This window comes from Phascolarctos cinereus, unplaced genomic scaffold (assembly GCF_003287225.1).
Source record: "Phascolarctos cinereus isolate Bilbo 61053 unplaced genomic scaffold, phaCin_HiC Scaffold_5;HRSCAF=322, whole genome shotgun sequence".
Classification (NCBI taxonomy): domain Eukaryota; kingdom Metazoa; phylum Chordata; class Mammalia; order Diprotodontia; family Phascolarctidae; genus Phascolarctos; species Phascolarctos cinereus.
Window position 1 is genome coordinate 119,542,976 of NW_027555958.1, and position 21,890 is coordinate 119,564,865.

The 21,890-nt window shown below is 37.7% G+C and overlaps 1 protein-coding gene across 2 annotated transcripts in view; it reads right to left on the reverse strand.

The window, feature by feature from the left end:
• PDE7B (phosphodiesterase 7B) overlaps positions 1-21,890 on the reverse strand; it is a 462,623-nt gene that overhangs the window by 161,877 nt on the left and 278,856 nt on the right. The window lies entirely within an intron of this gene.

Genomic DNA, 21,890 nt, shown 5'->3' on the forward strand with positions numbered 1-21,890 from the left:
TCCTGTATCCTGAAATTACTTTTTTAGTCTCTCCTCCTCCCCTGTCCAAATTCTGTCCATCCTGCAAGGCCAACTTCCTCCATGAAGCCTTCCCCGGTCTTTCCCACATACAATAAAAAACAAAAACTCTTATAGTGCTTGTCTGAGTCACTCATTTTGACCCTTATTTATACACTTCCTTACACTGTTACTTAAATTCTTCATGTGTATATCTTAAGTTTCTGACTAGATTTTTCAGCTCTCTGATGAGGAATACTGTGTCCTTGTAGCTGCCCAATGAACATCTGAAAACTGGAGAATGAATGAAAAGATGACCAGATTGATTTAATTTTGAAGAAATCAGGGCTAAACTTATCATTCAATGGTTCTCAAACTTTTTGGTCTTGGGATGCCTTTACTCAAAGTTATTGAGTAGTCTCCAAGGATTTGTTTATATGTTTTATATATACTGATATTTACTATATTAAAAATTAAAATCTTGTATGATGTATGAAAATAGTTTTGACCTCACAGAGTCCTTGAAAGGATGTCAGGGAGCTGCTAGGGTCCCCAGACCATACTTTTAGAACCACAATTATAAGATTAAGCATCAGGGCACAAGTTCTGCTGGTGCTCAGCACTGCAGATTTTCTTGTGACCATTTTCTTTCTTGAGTTAATAAAGTCCTACAATCATTAGTCTTTTAATTGTGCAAGTACTTGCTGTATTTACACTGCTAGGAATTATGATTGGGATTCTAGAAATGGGAAACAGTTGTGACAGTTCAGTGACAGGGGCTTTGTGAGAGGCCATTCGGTGATTTTAGAATATTGTCCAATCCATCAGGATGTTCTTGGAGTCTATGAAATTTCACCTTAAGGATTTATGGAGACAATTTAAGACCCTTTCCTGTTCAAATGCAACAGAGCCTGAGAGAAGTTGCCACTCTGAGCTTAAATCAAGTGTATTTAAGCATGGCTCTATTTCAAGTTACTGCTCATTCCTGGAAGTGTTCCATCCCAGCTCAAATCTCTGTGGCCTCAATTTTGGCTGGTTTCCGCTACACAGAGAGAAGGTTTACATCTGCATCGCAAATAAGAAGGCGCCTTTTGATTCCATGTCCGCGGATCTGATTAATTCTGTATAATTACATTATAGAGCTGTTGAGCAGTCCCTGAGCCAGGAGTGAAGTCTGCTTTCAATCTCTATGTCTTCTCCCAGCCCCAGAAACCAAACACTGCACCTACCACACAGCATGAAGGCATGGTCAGACCACCTCTGATCCAAGACACAGGTCACCTGTGACACGTCAACACTGCTCACTCTGAACAACTTCTCAGAGTGGCTGATGCATAATTCATGTTTCCTTAAAGTGGCTTATGTAGGTTTCAATTGCTGACTTTTGGAGACTGTTTCTGATATGTTGCATGGAAGGGTCTAAGTACCTGAAAGCCCTCAAAAAAGAGACTGCATCCTTGTATAAATCACCATTTGGTCCAGCCAGCTCTCCTTTACCCTATGAAATCTTTTCAGGCTAAACCTCTTTTAAAAAGAATATGCACATCAACTAGTGTGTTTTCCTCTGAATTCTTGTGGAAACCACCAAAGAAAATATGCGGCAATCATTCCCAACTCCTTGCTCTCCCTTCATTTCTTTCCTCTTTTCCTGGTTATATTTTCCACCAACAGAAGCTACCCACCAACAGTTACTTAGCACTGACTTTTGGGGAGAGGCTAGCTGCTCAAATATTTTGAATCTATCATTCATAGAGATCTCAAATACTCATAAACTGCTCCTCAATTAAAGTTACTGACATCACTGTATTCCCATAACACTTGTCCTCAGAGCACAGATAGCTAGGCTCTGGCACTCTTGCCCATCTTTTTCCCATTCATGTGATTTACGTTTTAACTAAATTTAACTGTTATTCTCCATCATCAGTTCTCATCCTGCCCTCTCCTGTCTTTGTGCTTTTGTTTGCAATGTCCCACATGACTGGAATGGGCTTCTTCCTCCCACTCCTAGCTATTCCCTTTGCTGTTCTTGTCTCTTTCTGTTGACAGAGTTGGGTCTTCATGGACCAACTCAGAAGCCAAGTCTCCCACAAAATCTTCTTCAACAGGTGAAAATAATCTCCCCCTTCTCAAAGGCTTGAACTTCTCCTTTGCATACATCTCAGTTTCCTTTACAACACAATTATGTGTGTGCATATCTTTCCCTTGTAAGTGCTAGGAGAGTAGGGATGGTGTTCCTTATTTGTAGGACTCCACTGAATATAATAGGTACTTGAAAAATATTTGCTAAGTGAAGGAGCAAAAGTACTTTCCCCTAATAAATACTGTTTCCCCAGAAGCCATAGATGCTTAATAAATACTTATTAAATTGACCTGAATAAAAACAGTGTTGCTTGGATCATGGTTGGGTTTTTGGAGGCCATGTCAGTGGAGTTCCAATTCTGGGTTATTTAGAACCAGTGAGTTTGAATCAGAGCTCTCCTATTGAATACCTATGTAGCTGTAGGCAAGGTATTAATATCTTCGACCCTAAATTTCCTCAACAAATGGGAGAGTGCTGGCGCATGCCCTGGAAGGGCAGTCCCTTCCAGTTCTAAATTTTATGATCCTATCATCCTAATCCAGAAAGTTCTCATATCCAACTTTAGGGATAGATTAAAAGTCATCTGAGGACTAATCTCATTAAATTCAGAGAGGCTGATCAGAGAAGTTAATCATCAGGGGATGAATTTTTCTGGTCCCAGCATTTTGTGAAATAATCTACCAAAGTGAGGAGGTGCTGCCATTTTCACTAGTAGAAGGAATATCTATAACAATGAAATCATTAATCATCTAAAGTTATCTCCCACACTTATGTGACAAAGGAAAGATAGAGGTTTGTTAACCTTGTTATAAGAAAAAAAAAGAAGAAGAGGCACCCTGGCAAAAGTGAAGTGAGCTCAGCTAGCCCTAAAGTAGACATATACTGGCCGTGTGACTTTGGTCAAGTGTTACCTAATTTCTCAGAGTTTCCAGGCAACTCTTCAAGATTATATAAATTCTATAGGTGAAGGGATTTTTCTCACCTGGATCTCATTTTACCAATGAAATAACAAATTTCACCAAAAAAAAAAAAGGAAAAAAAGACCCATTCAAAATAAAAGTATAGAGATCTAGTATGTTGCTATTTAAAGTGCCTTAAATGGAATTCTCAAGTTGAATTCCCACAAAGTATAGAGGGCCTATGTAACCTCTTCCTTTATCCATTTCACTTTACAACAAAATAGGAAGCCTAAATATAATAGAAGAACCTCTGAAGGGGACCATTAAAAAATGAAAGGGACAGCAGTCCTGGAGTTCAACAAATATACAGTATGTTTATGTCACCATGCCTTGCGATATACTCTCGATTCAAGGTTGATTTCCAATGAAAGGGTAAGGTTGTTCAATTTAGGGCAGGAAAAACTGTGATAATATGAGGGTACAGTGATTGTTGTTAGTCTGTGTCTCAACCTGACCTTGGCAAGCCAGAGGGGATAAGAGCAATGCAGTTCTCAGAAATGGAAAGATACAGCATGGAGCTAGTCTTTTCAAAGTCACCCAAACTCCTCCTCTTCAGTATTATTTTCCGCCTCAAAGTCTGTGTTACCTTGGGTGATCATCTGATTAGCTCCCTTTTTCTTAGCACGGCTTCCTCAGCTCCTCACCTTCTCTCATGTTGATCTTTCTCAGGCTCAAGGGTTTCTTCTTAATTCTGTCTTTACTTTCTGCTTTCCAAGTTCTTTTCCCTATTTTGCAAGATCTTTACCTGGTTTTGATGGAGTTAGACTGAACTCCAGTGCCTCCTTCCCTTTCTAACACTAATCTGGACCTTCAGAAAATCCCTAGCTGGTACCATTTTGGTGACTTCCCTCCCACTTTGGCATAAGTTCCTTTGGAAGTATTTTCTGTCTGCCTGCATGAAAGGCACACTAGCAGCTGCTGTATGGTGACTTGGCTCCAAGGCTCTGTGTTATGGTTGTTCTGAAATGGGCTAAGCCCACTTAGTGTCTTCATAGTTACAATGTTTCCTGCCTGTAGAATTTATTTTTTAAATCCAAACACATGCATTCTTTCCAATATTGTTCTGAGTTGTCTGGAAAACTTTAAAGGGGATTGGGGTGGGGTGGGGGTGGTTCAATTAAGGGAATGTCCGGAGACAATTTGGAAAACTGCTTCAATTTAAATGAAAAACTGACTCAAGATTATTAACTCAGGCATTTTGATTCAACGAGTAATTGAGTCATAGTCTTAAAGTTAAAAGGCACAAGTGGGAATGCACCTTAGAGGTCATCTCAGCCAACTCCCTTATTGATGCAGGAATGGCCTTTATAAAATCCTCAACGAGGGGTCATCCAGTCTCTGTCTGAAATACTTCCAGGAACAAAGAATTCATAACTTCATAAGTCAACTCATCCATTTGGCAGCCTACTGTGTGCTGGGCACTATGATGACTTAGGAGGGGAGAAAGGGAGAAGGGTGGTATGAAGATGTATATGGTATGATCCTTGTCTTTGAGTAGTCAAGAATGAAATAAGAGATGATATGAGTATAAAGTCACAGAATTTTAGAGCTGGAAGAGCCCTTAGAAATAATCTATGTTGGGGTTAGAGGACTTATTTGGGTTTACATAGTGATTTATTCATAGATTCAGCCCAGTTTTTTTTCCACCTAAGATACTATAGTATATGATACTATATATGCCACTCTTACAGAGGAATATAATTATGTACAAAATGTATGCGAGGTACTTAATCTCTGAGCCTCAGTTCCATTATCTATAAAATGGGAATAACAACAGCTGTACTGCATGTTTAATGGGGTCACTGAGAAGATTATATACACACGTGTATATATATATATATGAATAATACGTTTGTACACATATGTCTCTAAATAAATAAATATATGTATATATAAAGTGCTTTGCCAACCTTAAACAGTATGCAAATCTGAGTGATAATGATTCATTTCAATTCAACAGGCATTTATTTTCTATTACCCATGAGGTACTACTTGGAGGTACTATGGATACAAAGACAAGAACTAATCAGTCCTTGGCTACATACATACAAATAACTACAGTACAAGGAAAACTGGTGAAGGTGAGTACAGTAACAGTAGAGTTGGGGGTGGGGGCGGACTATTAGATGATCCCTAAGGTCCTTTCTGATGCTAATTTGGTAATCAAGCTACCAAACCTTTCCATGATTGTTCCTTACCAGGTGTGAGCCTTCCTTCCTCTGAACTCTCAAAACATTTTGCTTGTACTTTTCATGCACTTATCATATTTCATTTTGTATAACAGTTCTTGTGTAGAAGTCTTATTTCATCTACTAGATTATAAGTTTCTTGAGAGGAGGAAGCCCTTCCATTTCCATCCACACCTAGTTACAGTGTCTGGGTTTAGACATTTGTTAAATTGAACTGAATTGACTCGTTTTAAACTCTTAGGTCTTGGTTTTCTGTATCTTGAAATGAATGATGTATATGAAAAATAGGATATAGTAGAATATACTGTTTTGTTATTTTTTATTGATTTTAAGGAAGACCTCATCCTAAAGTACAAATGCAACCCTGAAGGTCCTCTTCACAATTATACAAGACTCTATGACCAACATGAATATAGACAAAACCTTGTTCAATAGTCTGCTCAGTATTTATATAAAGCATAGTTTCCTATGGATGATAAAGTTTTCAAAATGTTACTATTTGCAGATAGCATAATACTAATTAAATCAAGTCCTGAACCATTATTAAAAATTATCTAGCCATGGGGGCAGCTAGGTGGTGCAGTGGATAGAGCACCGGCCCTGGATTCAGGAGGGCCTGAGTTCAAATCTGTCCTCAGACACATAACACATACTAGCTGTGTGACCCTGGGCAAGTCACTTAACCCCATTGCCTAGCCAAAAAAAAAATTATCTAGCCACCCATAATTTTCATTCAATAAAGTGGATGAAAAAAATACACATTGCCCAGATTGTGACATGACAATAAAAACCTTTATGTTTGGTAAGTGCCTAGAATAAAGAAGGAGGAGGAGGAGGAGGAGAAGGAAGAGAAGGAAGAGGAGGAAAAGGAGTATAAGCTTGATTAGACTTGGGAAATTACAAAGAGCTTTTAATTATAAACTGTTAACTGTTGCAGAAACGTATTTCTTTAAAACCGATGTTTTCCTGATGATGATATATGGCTATAAAACATGGAATACTATGAGCTCAGAAAAATTACAATGAAAAACATAACCAGAGGTTAATAGAAAGCCACATGATGGGCATAAATAGGACTCAGTTTGTTACCATTGACAGCTTACATGCAAGAAATGGCATAAAAACATTATCAAGGCTACATATGACCAGGAAGGGCAGGGGCAGGGTGTGTATTGAGAATGAGATATAACAGATGGCTGGCTGGAGTCGTACATTAATACTCCTGAGATATGGAAAGAGTGAGAGGAAGGTCTCCAATGTGTTAGTAAGCTAGATCTTAAATGGGAGGTTTAAGGAAAGATATATAAAAATCATGTGGGACAAGAAGATGTGGAAGAATTGTGATCTCTTTAACTGGAGTATCACAGTAAGAAATGATCTATCCATTTTTTGGTAATGTACAGAATAAATGGAATTAGGTTACAAAATGTTTCTTGTTTACAGAATACCTGTATATAATACTTTTACATTTCCCAATGTGGAAATGGTACTCATAATTTATAACTTCAAGATATTATTTTGGGGGGTTGGCAGGGACTGTGGGAGACAGGGGTTAAATAACAACATATGAGTTCAAGAGGTTTGGAGATCCATTTTGGATATTTGGATAGGCACTCTGGAGTTCATAGGATGCTTATCTGAACTCTTCAAATCTCTGACGTCAAGAGAATAGTCTAGAAATCTCATGATTACAGTCTCTCTTGTGATCTTTTCTGGTATTTCCTGTTTCCTGTCAGGCCAAATATACTACAGGAGGAGGTTATTTCATGGTATTTCACCATTCCTGTTTCTGCTGATGCTTGGAACTCACAGATGCAGGGGAGCATGAAAATGAAGATAATTAGAAACAACAACAACAACACCACGGAAGAGATCCATGCTATGAATGGTCACTGACATTTTTTTAAACACCTCAAATGTTTCTGTAAAGGTTTAACAGAGCATCTTATTTTTAATGGAACAAAGTTGACTATTCATTAAGAAAAGGAAAAAGAGGGAGGGAGAGAGAGGGAGGGGGAGAGAGAGAGAGAGAGAGAGAGAGAGAGAGAGAGAGAGAGAGAGAGAGAGAGAGAGAGAGAGAGAGAGAGAGAGAGAGAGATCTCTTGAAGTTTAGTTCCTAAACTACTGTCTTATGTGGTTGGCATTAACCAAATGAGCAGTGGTGCTCATTGAGAGAAAGGGTTAGAATCTGGCAAAAGGATTAGGCGAGGGGTGGGAGGAGGAAGGGGAAAGGGAGGAGTGGGGAGAACAGCAAAGGATGTAATTTCCCCGGGGTGCTGGAATTACTTTATAACAGCACAAACTAAAAACAAAACAAAACAAACAAAAATGTGTCTGCAGCTTCCTGGTGGAGATATCATGTGAGTCTGTGCCTTTTGCTGGTCTGGTTGGTAAAATCTAGTCTAAAGAGTTGCTAGTTCTGTCACTTACTTCCTAAGCCAGGTCATGACAAACACTTTACACTCCATTTGCAAAGAAATCCAAAGAACTCAAAGGTTTCAGTGACACATTGACAAATAAAACCATGTCAACTCTTACTCCACTAATTCCTTCCTGGTACATTCTTGTTTCCCCAACTCCCACTGTACTTACAAATTATCATGATGAAAAGAGCAAGAACATTGACCAGATTGTAGTTGAATGAGACTCCTGTTAGTGCCCACCGTTGGTTTTATTTGCCTGGCCTAGAGTTTCCCTGAGTCACAGAATCAATCAAAATGTCTACTATGTGCTAAAACTGGAAGAGCCACTATAGATCACCTAGTCATAGGCATCACAGTATTTAAGCTAAGAGAGACCTTTGATATCATCTAGTTCAGCCCATTTTGTCAATGAGGGAGCTCAGATTTGTCCCCATAGAGCGGACATTAGAACTCAGGTCCCTTGACTTCAAATCTACTGCTATTTCCCCTACACAGCATCCATTTTTCTTATCTTACAGAGAAGGAACCTATGGTTCTGCTGAAATAATTTGTACAGGGCTATCCAACCTTTTAAAGGCAGAGTAGGTAACAATTGTCCTGGTTAAAGTTTAACCCCTCTCACATACATGATCAAAATCTTGTTAAATACATAAGGAAATATAATGCCAGACCTAAGAAAGAAGATAGCACTATTCACGGGCACCTATATAAACAAAACTTAAAATATTCCATATATCACAGCACTCATATATTTAGATAAAAGTATCTCTCATCTATCCAGCTACCATTTATCTACTTATCTATCTACCTATCTATGAGCATAACTCTAATCATGCCATTCCTTTCTCAAAAACCATCTATGTTTCCTCATTTTCTTTAGAAAAAAGTTAAATGAAGTCTTTAGAATGTCCAGCAGTCAAGGCCTTTCCCAGTATGACCTCCTTTTCAAGTCTTTTCTCTCTCACTCTTCTCCTACAGATAAAAAAAACAGTCAAATTAGATCACTTATCATTCCTTGAACACACCCCTTGCTTTTTTGCCTCTTTACTTTAGCTTAAATTGTTCCTCCTGCCTAAAATAAAACAAACAAAAGCTATAGCTGACATCTAGATAGCATTTTAAGGTTTGTGAATCACTTTACCTACCTCATCTCATTTGGTTCTCACAACAACCCTGTTGAAGAACTACAGACGTTATTTTCATTTCACAGATGAAGAAACTGATGCTGAGAGGAAGGGTGACTTGCCTATGGTCACATAACTGTAAGTGTCAGAGGTAGGTTTTGAATGTAGGTCTTTCCTGAGTTCAAAGCCAATACTCTTTTTATTACACCATGTTGCTTTTCATGGAAGGACACTTCTGCTTCATCTTTAACCACTGAATTCTATTTACAATCTAGGACTCAGCTCACATGAAACTTCACACAGTCTTTCCAATTTTCCTCAAAGGGATGTGATTTCTCTCTCTCTCTCTCTCTCTCTCTCTCTCTCTCTCTCTCTCTCTCTCTCATAGCCTTTATCACATTCCCATTATGTACTATAGTTCTTTATGTACCTATCTTCTCTCTTCTACTCAATGATAAGTTCCACCAGAGCAAGGACTCCTTACTAATCTTTCCATCACCTTAAAAACCTAGTTACATAGTAGGCACTGGACAAATAGTTGCTAAATTGAATTGAGCTGGAATCTTTCCTTGTAAAAAAAAAAGCATGATACTTTGAAGTAAAGGGAGGTTTATAAAATAACTGCTTTTATCAAATCTTCAAAATCAACCAAGAATAGAAGAAATGTGATTCAGTAGAAAGGCATAGGTTCTGCAGTCAGAAGACTTGGGTTCAAATCCTTCCTCTGATATGACTTGTGTGATGTCGGACAATTCCATCAGTTTTCTAAGGTCTAAAATGAGATGATTGAATTTGATGGCCTCCAGGAGTAGATTTATGATCCTATGACCACAATATGAAAAATGATTAGTTGCAATGAAAATGGCAAATTAGACAAAATTCCATAGGAATGATAATATTGCTCACAATGTGATTTATTTAGAGTAGCAGGTCAGTTTTAGTTGGGATCTACAACCTAGGGACTGGTGATTGTTTTTTAAAAGTTTGTTGTTTAGTTGTTTCTGACTTTCTGTGACCCCATTTAGGGTTTTCTTGTCAAAGACACTGGAGTGGTTTGCCATTTCCTTTTCCAACTGATTTTATAGATGAGGAAACTGAGGCAAATAGGGTTAGATCACTTACCCAGGGTCACACAGCTAGTAAGTGTCTGAGAAGAGATTTGAATTCAGGAAGATGAGTCTTCCTGACTCCCGGCCTGGCATTCTATCCACTGCACCACCCATTCAGCCTTTTAAAAAGTTAGAAAAAATTAAACTTCGAGTACCAGATACCTAAGATTAGCAGCTCCCAATCCTTCAGGGAATGTTTGCTTAAACATTCTAAAATGTTTCCAATTATTTTAAGAAGTTTTGTGAAATTTTCAAAAATAAACACCCCCAAAATAATTAATTTTGTATGGGAATCTTTGAACATATTTTCAAACACTTTTAAATAAGGGGAAAAGGTCTGTTACACAATTGAACAAAGAAGAGGGTGTCACAGGCCAAGTAGGTGGGGAATTATTTTTAGAATGAAAATCTGATGAATTCATAATCTCCAAATTCATTAGATTAATCAAAGTGACAAGGAAATACTTTTAGTCTCCTGTTATGTCCTACCAGATAAGGTTGGAAAATGTGTGGTGAAAAGACCTTTGGATTTAGAGCCAGAAGACCTGGCTAGCAACAATAGCAGATAGGGGCTCTGCTCTTTGCTAAATATATGTCACTTTGTTCTAGTCATTTACCTCCTTTGATAATGGACTTCTGTAAAATGAAGGAGTTGGCCTAGATGGTTTCCAAGAGTCCTTCCAGCTCTAAAGGTATGATGTAAGGCTGGATTGGAAATTATAGAGAATATACCTGAATTCACATTGGGTTTGACACATGTTGGTAGGGAAATCATAGTTTCAAAAGGGAGGTTAGTTTTTAAAAAGGAGTTGGGGCAGGAAGATAGACAGTGATGGGGGAGGGGAAGAGATTTCAATCATCACGGAAGACTGGAGCATAGATTTTTGGGGAGGCTGGGAACAGTTGCAACATTTAGCTTCTATAATTTTCTCATCCCCATTCTCTCGAGGGCCTGGGTGTGGAAGAGGAAGAGGAAAACCTTTCAGAAATTTCCAGTGAGAACATTTACACATTGCCAACAAGCAAAGTGCATCAGACCCCAAATACTCCTTAAGAATACAATGTATTGTGTGATTAGGACTATAGTTCAAGATTAGCAGGTTCCTAGAACATAAAAATTTCAGCATTCATAGTGAAACATGCCAGACTGCAAGTGCCTCACCCCTTGCTGAATATCCTGTTTCATTTACTATAATCACTGCTGAACTTTTTAGGAAAACACTTCAGGGATGGCTACTGAAAACTGGTGAGAGTTTTCAGGGAGGAGAGAACAGAAGTAGAATGGTTTGGGTGCAGAATATATATCTATATATGTATATATGTAGTGTGTGTGTGTGTGTGTAATTGTTTCAATTTCCATGTTGTTTCTGTTTCTGATTATACTTTCTATGCTTTTCATTTGATTTCTTCATTCTGATCTCATCTCACTCTTTTCCCCTTACTGACGTGTTTATAGACCCTTCACTTCTCCTCTCTTTCTATACTATTCCCTGGAGCAGTTTTGCTTTGTCCTTTGGATCAGTTTCAGCTAAAACCTCCTAAGTTGATATGGTTCCATCTGTCAGATTCTCCAGAAGTGGAATTTAGGCTCTTATCAAAGCATGGCATTGGAGTGAGAGCTGAACAAAAGAGAGAATGTGAGAAAAAGGAGATACCTGTATCTACGGACTCTGGAATGTGGACAATCCATTTAGAAGAGGTATGTGATGATAGGTGTTCTGCATCCTTCTTGAATGCATCCACTACCAAGTGCATTATTCCTCCATGCAACTTTCATCTTAGTCCTCTTTCCCCTTTAAACCAGGAATGCTATTCCTCTGTAGAATAGTGCACGTTTTTCTTTTTTTCTTTCCCTCTTTCTAATTCTTTGGCTAAATATTTAAATTCAGCTCACTTTCTACTATTATCTTTATGATTTCATACTCCTTCCTGGCTGCCCAACTTTTCATTTATCTTCTATCAAGTTTATTAAAACTCCACAACAAAGATAGCTGCTCTTGCCTCTTGGTCTTTTCTTAATTTCTCTCCCTTTATCCCTCATTCCCCTTTTGAGGTCTGTCTCTTAGGCCATCTTCACAAGCTGACAATCTCTGGTTCTCACTTTCAAAGTACTACCTGTCTTTACTTCGTCTTTGTCTACTGCCCTTTTCAGTTGCAGTCTGGTCAGACTTTTTCAAATTCATTTCTTTATTAATGACATCACCGTGACTCACTTGCTGTTCCTGGTAATCAGTGCATGTCTGAAATCTAACCTAAATTATAAGTTGCTTGGAGGCAAGGGTCTTATCTGTAATCTATAGAGCACAAAGAATACTGTGCAGGGGGAGATAATTTTGAAAGAAGAGGCTATGTCAGTGATGTGGGTTGAAATATAAGGAGGGGTTTGAAGAAAAATGGGAAGTTTCAAGGTACAAAAAGTAACTGATAACCTCTTAGGGATCTTGAAGAAAGAAGTGGTCAACATCGAAAGGAAATTTGTAAAAAGCAAGAAAGGGCTAAATCGTTATTTTAAAATAACAGCTAAAAGGGGAACAAGATTTGCATCACAAAATATATGGATTTTAGGTTTTTTTTAATTTAGAAAAACATTTTTGAATTATGCTTATTACTTTTGATATTGTCATATATATTCATTTGGTTGTATGTTAACTGTTTTTCACTTAAAATTGTGAGAGAAAATTCAGAGAGGGTGGAGAGCAGTCCATATTTTCAGCAGCATGGATGAAATATAAGATTAAATCTAAGTTTTCCATCTTCTACATAATGAAGCATCTGATGTTTTTCTTTAGGGAGGTCAGTTAGAAGCATAAGTCAATGTATTGCTAATGCAGAAAACTGTCTCCAGACAAATAGCAGAAGGAAGAAGTGGGAACAACATCCTCCATTCACTTCAACCCCCTAAAAGCTCATTTGTAGAACCAAGCAAACATACACATTTCTGCACTATATTTTGAAATCACATTAAGGCATTTCCAGACTGGCATCTGGAATAGGAGCTGCTTTTGAATATTTAGCCTTTGCAAAACATCAGAAGATGCAAAAATGGTGAATGCTTATCCAGGAATTTGCTGTCTCTCCCCCACCCCCAGCCCTCCTCTGCCCCCGAGAAATAGACACAGATACAACTGGTATGTGATAGTTATAAAATTACCTAATTATGAATTGTAGCTTCTTGATACTTTTCAAGCATTATTCAGTTTTGATAGAATTCTTTTCACTTACTAATCTGTTTTCACAAAGTTGTGTTGTTGTTATTTGCTGTTAAAGACTAATTCTTATTTATTGCCTGTAGCATTTAACAATTTTTTCAATTGAAAAAAAGAATTAAAATTTGTTTCTCGAATAACAATTGACTACAAAATCTGCTCATTAATATATTTGAGGCCAAACTAGTCATGGTTTTATTTATTTTTGATTGATTTGGTCCATTTTATCTTTAGCCACATTTACTGCAAGGAAACTTTTATATGTAAGCAATTATTGCTAAAGAATGAACAGAAGAAACTGTCAATTAAGAATTTTCATGAATTAAGATTCTATTTACACATCTACTGTTAAGCCAATTTATTCTTTGCTTTAAATCAGAAGAGTTGCCTTTAGTAAAATCATTAACGCTCATAAGAAAATGAAAATGCATTTGAGTCTCTGCAAGTATCTTGGAACATTACATTTTGCATTTCATAGCAGTCATTCAGAATCCACTAACATTTCCTGACACCTAGAATAAAGGCATAAACATTATTTTAAATGAACAAATTCTTGATCTTCATAGTAGAGGCTTAAACTGATTTTATGGATTGTCTAATTGTTCTTCCATGATAAGGTCATGGTGTATTTGGTGTCTCCCTGCAATATGTAACCTCTTAGTAACTGAGGTTATCTGGCACAGTTCTAACTGTCCTATTTGAGACATAAAATCATAGGATTATAGAGTTAAAGCCATAAGGGACCTTAGAGGTCATGATAAACCTGCATCAGAGTATACTACTTAAAGGACTCTTTTTTTCTGATACTTCTTATATTCCCCATCCTTGTCTTTCTTGAGGTCTGAGTTTTAGAGCTAGGTAAAAAACACATTGCTCATGGTTGCTTCCTTTTTGAAAGGAATAATGAGTTGTAATAGCCAACAGGGACTATTAATGGGGTCTTTTCTTTCATGTTTTATGTCTTATGCTCCCAAGAGCTACTGAAATGGGAATATTACATAGAAGTTTAATGAATAAGTGAAATATATTAGACAATTTAGATTGCAGTCACCCAAAATTAAAGATGATCAACATGACTGCAGCATTTGAAGTCACTGGTCTGAATTCTGAAAAACTCCCCATGAGTAGTAATGGGGACATAAAGATACAAATGAAAAAGTTCCTGACTTCAGGGAGCTTACAGCTGGGAGGATACAGCATGCACAGAGAAAAGTAAATATGAGGTAACTTAAGGAAGGAGAGAACACTTTGGGGTAATAGAAGAGAAAGTCATGATTAAGGCTGAAGGAGATGTTAACAAGGGAAGGTAAGTTTCAAATGAAGACAGTATTCTGAAAGCACAAAATCAGTATAGGAAAGAAGAAGGAAGTAACGAGATTGAAAGAAAAGGTACAGGGGATGGATTGGGCATAGAGATCATATCATCAGTTATATTCCTCTTGCTGTCACGTAACAAAGTGTATCACATACCTGCCTCATCTTTGCCTCTACTTAGCAGGTCACCCTCCATTTACTTTGTAAGTAATAAAATAATCCTGACATAGAGACTAGGTCTGTGATTTCATGGGCTAAGGAACTCCCAGGTGAGGACACTCCCTCTCCCAAAGCAGGTGGGTGTCTCCTCTGCAATCTAGTCTTAGAGAGTTGCCTAAGACCTTGAGAAGTGAAGAGATTTGAGCTGGATCACACAGTTACGGCCAGTATGTATCTGAGGTAAGACCTGAACCTAGCACTTGCTGTTGTTGAGAATAATTTTATCATACCAGGCTGCCTCAAAAACCAAGCAAGTTATAATTAAGACTTAATGAAGCAAAATAAAGTGAAAAACATTAATATTTCACCAGGAGCCAGCACTTTAAGTAATGCTTAGTTACAGAGCCTTGCTGGGTTAAGAACATTTGACTTGTGAATGTCCCATATGTAAGAAGTCATTTCCTCCTCCAACCCACTGAGGACACATTCAAAATCCTCCTCTCCCACAATTCCCACCATGAAGTTGTTTTAAAATCATGGCTCCATCTGGTGGCCATGATATGGGGCACTGTCTGACAATGTCTTCTCTATTATCTTTTCCCCCTTACTAGGGAAAGAGTGAACATGTCATGGCCCCACCTTTTCTTGGTCTTTCACAATTCACATGTCTATTCTACCTTGTGAAATTCTCTCTCTCTCTCTCTCTCCTTCTCTCCCTCTCTCTCTCTCTCTCTCTCTCTCTCTCTCTCTCTCTCTCACACACACACACAAACACACACACACACACACACACACACACACACCCTTCCTACTTCCTCTTTCTTCCAACTATTTCCCCATAAGTCTCCATGAATAGGAAAGTTTCTTTTTTCTTTCAATCCCTTTTTATTTTTCTTTTCTCTACCCTTCATTTCACTTATGAGATCCAACTGACCCTAATCACTGTTGGTAAGTCTAACTTTGGAACTAGTGACACAAGTAGCAAGGAAAAAGAAATTTGGCAAACATTTATTCAACAACAATTATATGCAAGGTGATGTATTAGGGCCTGGGAACACAAGAACACAAATGAAACAGATTCTTGCCTTCAGGGAACTTAACAGTCTACTTGGGGGGGGGGGATGACACATATTCAAATGAGTATAGTACAAGGAAAATAGAGGGAGGAGAGAATACTATACCTGAGGGAATGGGAGAAATCGTTTTACTGAGGAGGCAGCATCTAAACTGGGCCTTGAAGAAAGACAGACTATAGAAAGTGCCCTGGATTTATAGTCCAAGGAGCTGAAGTTTGAATTCTGCCTCAACTACAGTTTAGTTATGTGATCTTGAGCAAAGCACTTCCATTCCCTCTACCTCAGATTTTTCTTTTATAAAATGAGGAAGTTGGACTAAATGGCCTCCAAAGTCCCTTCTAGCTGTAAATCTTAGAATGAAATTTTGAAGTGAAATTAGATATATTAAGAACTTTCAACTTCTGTAACCTTTGAAAATATCCTTTAGACCCTTTCTGAAAGTCAAAATGTGATACAATGAAGCTAGATCAGATTTATAGGGTCATAGATTTATGGCTAGAAAGGGCCATAGAGGTCATCTAGTTTAACCCTCATTTTTTAAATTTAATAGAGGAAGAAACTGAGGTAACAAGCATTAATTAAGTGCATACTATGTACCAGTCACTGTACTAAGTACTGGAGATATAAATCCAAACAAAAAGAAAGATAATCCCTGCCCTCTAAGAACTTACATTCAAATGGAGGAACACAATACATGAAAGGGAGATGGAAGAGAGAGAGAGGATGATGGGAAGTCCTGAGAGCCAGAAACACAGAAAGTGAAGATCCCCATAATGGAGTCCCTAGAAGGAACTCAACAGGAGAAGTAGGCTGAAGTAGAGGGATAGTCCAGGGTGTGAAGGCCCTAGGCACTGAGAGAAGTTCCAGTGTGAGAAAGCAGTTGAGGCATGATGGCAAAGCTCAGAAAGGTCCAGAGAGAAAAATTAACTTATTTTCATAAGGTAACACAGGTAATAAAGTAGCAGTGATTGGATTTGAATTCAGATCCCCTAATTCCAGTTCTAGTCATCTTTCTGATTATTATGTTTCCCTACCCACTTGCTTTAATTAAAACTTATCCTTAAGCACCCACATCTACTCTACATAAGTAAACAATTTCTTAGTGAATTTGTTTTTCTATTTCCTGCTATTTTTCCATTGCAAACATAACAGTATTATGGGTAATCCCTCCACTGACATAGACTGCAATTCTGATATGGCTTGGTAGATGGTCTTTGAAAGCTGCTATGGCTAAGTTTATTACTCTGGGAATGACCTAGGGATGAACCTTTCTGAACTGTGTTAAGGTATAATATACATACAATCCACCACCAGGCGAAGGTTTTCCTAGCTTAGAAGGACATGCCAGAGTTGGTGCTCAGCCAGTATGTCCTTTGAGAACTTTAAGTCATCACCACCATAACAGTAAAGAACCAAAGTAGAACATTTATACTTTTTTCACTTATCCTCTTCCTGCATCAGTTTCCTTATCTGTAAAACAGGGATAATAAAAACATCATACCTCCCACAGTTGTTCTGAGATCAGAAGACACAATATTTGTAAAGTACTTCGCCAACTTTAAAGCACTATATAAAATTATAATTATAATTATTATTATTAATAACTGAACCAACTCTAAAGACTGTGATTTTGGTGTTTTTTTTTCTAAGACTGTGTCTAATACCATAAGGGAAAACAAGAGAAATATAAGACACCGTGCTTGCCCTTGGAATTTTTAGCAACATGGCTGGATATATGAGACACACAAGAAACTATCTGCAAACAATAAGTACTAGGCAGGGTGTAAGCATTATGATTTGAGGAATAGATTATGAGTGATAGAGATAGTCAGGCAAAAGAAAGAACGAATATGTACTAGGGCATTCAAAGAGGGATCCATGTAGGGATTGGACCACAACTTGAGTCCTAAAGGATATGGAGTATTCAGAGTGGGAAAAGGTGCAGAAAGACATTCTAGGGAGGAGAGACTAAAATAATGATCTAACAAATTCAGTGTGACTTTGAAAGGTTTATGGTCAGGGATCTTTTAGGAACCGGGAACATGAAATTATGCATTTTCGTAGTCAGAAGCTGAACTAACTTTAGGAAGCTTCTTTGCATATCATCAATATCATATGGCACTGACATTCTGGCAGAAATTTTACCAAAGTCTTATAGCTTATGTATGTTTTTGTATTTAGGATCAGTTATTCTAGAGAGTTTCATTTACCTCATCCCCTCAACTATGTGAAAATGTATGCCTATGGACAATTTTTTGTCTAGCGAGATAGTTCTTCCTTATCAGTACAATCAGAATATTAATACATTCACTTTTGACCTCTGGGGGTTGCTGTGTAGTTCAAATGAGATAATGTACAGATGGGTGTTTTGTTACTATCAAGTGCTATATACAATATATATGTATATAGTGCTATATATAAAATATATTATATTATACTGTATATTATATTATAACATATGTTATATATAGCACTATATTTTTATATATAGCTGTCTACATAGTGCTATATGATATAGGTATCACGTGCTATATATCATATATATGACTATACATAATAGAATCATATGCTATATATAATATACCTATCAAGTGTTACGTACAGCTACATATTTAGTCCTAAATATAATATAGCTATCAAGTGCTTTATATAATATATACATATATAGCTATATATAATATAGCTATTGAATGCTATATATAATACATACATATATGGCTATATGTAATATAGCCGTATATTATGTATAGTACTACATTTTATATATAACTATATATATGGTGCTATATATAATATAGTTATCAAGTCCTCTACATAATACGCAAACACATACATAATGCAAAAGAGTTGAATACAAGGGAGTTTGGTAGGTAGGCTCTAGCCAATTTGAAGTGATCAGGAAAAGCATAAGGTCTTATTTGAGTTGCACCTTGCAGAAAGAGAGGGATTTTAGGAAGTGGGGTAAGGAGGGAGAGCATACCAGGCATAGGGGAAAACCAGTGCAAAGGCACAAAGACAAAAGGAACTGAGAAAAGACTTGTTTGCTCAGGTTATAGAGTATGGAAAGGTTTTGATGTACAATGAAGTTGGGAAGATAGGTTGGAAGCATGGTTGCGATGGGCTTTAAAAGGTAAACACAGGAGTTTCTATTTGATTCCAGTGGCAATAGAAGCCACAGAAGTTTTCTGGCTAGGGGAGTGACAATGGTCACATCTGCAGTTAAGCAGAATGACTTTAGTGACAGTGCTGAGGCTGGAACGAAAAAGGGAGATACTTATGGCAGGAAGACCAATGAAGTGACTTGAAATAAGCTAGGTGAGAGCTGATGAGGGTGTGAGCTAAGTAGACAGAAGGGGTCACACAGAAAGATGATATAGACTGAGTCAGAAACAAAATTTGGCTACTTGTTGGATATGAGGAGTTGAGGATAACTTATGAATCTGGGAAACTGGAAGAATGGTTGTGTCTGGCAAAAATAAGGAAGAGGTGTTTTGGGGGAATGAAAATGAGTTCTGTTTTGGATTTACTGAGTTTGAGATAATAATACCTAATGTACATATAGCACTTTTAGGTTTTCAAAACTTTTGACATATGTTATCTCGTTTAAGCTTCACAACTTTGGGGTACTAGGGGTATGCTATCCCCATTTTACAGATAAGGAAACAGGCTCAGGAAGGTTAACTGGTGGGCAAAGATAAGTGCAAAAGATGAATCAGTAAGAAGGGATCTTAGAGGTTATTTAGTCCGACTCCAACCTTTAACAGGCGAGGAAACCGAAGCCCGGAGAAGGCATGCTTGACTTGTCCAAGATCATGCAGACAGCGCAAACACCCTTCATGTGAAACTGTGGCAACAATCTGAGGCGCTTTTTGATTCCAAGCAGAGTCAGTGTTGTGTACCAGAAAGAGCTGTAGGTTTGGAATTGGAAGACCTGGTTGTAAATCTTCAACTCTGCTACCTTACTCCTGTGCCTTGTGACCTTGGACAAAGCCTTCGGTTTCTCCTCTGCAAAAGGCAGCAGCGGCCTTAGACGATCTCTAAAGTGTCCCTTCACACTAAATCCTAGACTTCCTCTCTAGTGCTTGGCGATTACACAGTAATATTTCTATTTTACTGCCTACAAATATAAACATCTCTTTCCAGAAAGGTTTCTCATAAAATTTAAAAAGGTAAGGATGAGGAAGAGAAACAGAAACACATTTTATGTGTAAATGCTGTCTCTAAGGATAGATTTGAACTAGTCTCCTCACAGGTAGTTCCCCATGGAAACAACAGAACAGAAAGCATTCACTCCAGAAACCAAGATGACAGTCAACAAGCATGCATTATGTGCTTACTAGAGGCCAAGCTCTGTGTGCTAAGCATTGAGAATTTTTTTAAAAGGCAAAAAAACAAAAACAAAAGTCCAACTCATCCCTACCTCGAAGAGGTTACATTTTAATGTAAAATATGTTCTAATTTACATCCAACAGGTAAATAACTAAGTACATACAAGATATGTACAGAGTAAGTGGAAGGTAATCTCAGAGCAAAGGAATAAACAACTGGAGGTAAGTGGGGGGCTGGAAAGGCCTCCAGGAAAAAGGTAGATTCAATTATTTGGTCAACTGGGATCATATTTTTAAAGCATTTAGTACAGTGCCTAGCATATAGTAGTGCTATATAAATGCTTTCCCTTTCCTTTCCTTTTTCCCTTTTCCCTTCCCTTCCCTTCCCCCTTATTCAAGAACATGCCACAGAAAAAAAGAAGTGATAATCAAGACGTATACTGAGAATGAAGCCAGTTTACTTCCACACTCAACGATGGAAACTTTCCTCTAAGTCACCAAAAATTCCTGGAGTTCCCTTTCCTATCTGTTGGATTATTTTTTTTAAACTAAGAACTGGTATTCACTTGCTCACACTGCTTGTATTCACTTGCTCACACTGCTTGTATTCACTGCTCACACTCACATTGTGTGAGCAATACAAAAATACACGTACACATAGACATACCAGTACTTGCTCAAGTGGATTGGTTTTCAAGGTGTAGTCAGAAATGTGACTTGTGCTCATGTCATCAGTTGGAATAAACCAAGTGTGAGTTGTCCTAGGTCCTGTGACATGGGCTCAGTTTCTTGACTAGCTAGCTTTTTCAATTTTCCTTGCATGGCTTAGATGAAATATGTACTTGCTTTCACATTAGCTCATTTCTTTTGACCAAAGTCCATCTTCCTGGATCTGTCCACCTCCCATTTGCCACACAAACCTCAAAATCTCATTGGTTTCCTTCTCTTTTCCAATCACTCATTCATTGTACAAATGAGGAAATGAGACCTGAAAGGTTGGTAAATTTGCCTAAGGTCACACAGGTAGTAAGTAACAGAGCTGAAATTTGAACCAAGGACCTCTGACTCTCAATTTCATAACTCTAGGGTCCTTTTTCGTTCTGAGAATTTGTGATCGTATGTCGCTACCAGATGATATAATGGGGAAAAATAAGAAACTGAGAGTCAGAGGTCCTTGGCTAAAATTCCATCTCTGTTACTTACTACCTGTGTGACCTTAGGCAAATTATTCATCTTTCAGGTCTCACTTCCTCATTTGTACAAAGAATGAGTGATGACTTGTAAAGTCCCTCTGAGCTCTAGATCTGTGAACCTATGACCATTATAATCTCTTACTAAACTAGTAGTCCTCCCTGCTTCCCCCCGTGTCCATGCCCCTCTGACCATGCCCCTCCCATAGCATCACTATGTCCAAATGCTACTGCACATACAGTACACGTCTAAAAGAGCACACCTTCACATTCTTTCTAACAATTCCAATCTCACTTCCTTTCATTTGTATGTCTCAAGAATTCACCTAAGGAAAAGAACCTTTTGGGTGGTTGATGATATAGTCTGGGTTGCTGAAGTGATTTTCTTTTTTTGTAGAGCCCAAACCCTAGCAACGTTGTTATGATTCTCATTTTCTGAAACATAGTAGAGTTCTAAGTGACTGTCCCAAATAATGAAAGGAAATGGTAACATTACAACTGGAACAACCTTCTTTCAAGTAGTTAATTTCTTCTCAAAGCTTATCTCAAATGTTATTTCTTACATTTGGACTTTCCTGATTCTCCCAGCTATTTGTACCACCCCACCAAGGAAAGGATTTTTTAAAATCTAAGATTTTTACATATTTAAATATGTATATGTGGTCTAATTTGATAGAATGAAAATTCATGGAGAGTAGTGACTATTTCATTTATGCCTTTTCATCCCAACCACTGA